The sequence below is a fragment of the Canis aureus genome, chromosome 1 (genome assembly GCF_053574225.1).
Source record: "Canis aureus isolate CA01 chromosome 1, VMU_Caureus_v.1.0, whole genome shotgun sequence".
Taxonomy (NCBI): Eukaryota; Metazoa; Chordata; class Mammalia; order Carnivora; family Canidae; genus Canis; species Canis aureus.
Genome location: NC_135611.1, coordinates 14,387,369 through 14,387,741, shown reverse-complemented (window position 1 = coordinate 14,387,741; position 373 = coordinate 14,387,369).

Genomic DNA, 373 nt, shown 5'->3' with positions numbered 1-373 from the left:
TGCGCAGAGGCCCTGCAAATCCTGTACCTAGTCTTGCCTGGGAACTTCTTAAAAATGCAGAATGCCAGGCCATCCTCGGGGCACCTTTCGAATCAGAATCTGCATTGTAAGGAGATCCCCAGGGGATTCGTATGCACCTGAAAGCCTGGGGGGCATTGCTTAAGTCATCCCGTTCCTTTCCTAGAAGTTAGTACGAAAAGGTGTTAGTAAGAAGAACAAATATTCTGAAAAATACATGTAGGACAATGACAAATTGACAACATTCAGATTTTTTTAATTGTCTTAAACTTAATATCTTGGACTGTGTAATACTCTCAAGTTGTTTCAGGAGACTCAGGCCAGACAGAGACCTTGTCATGAATGATTGCAGGGA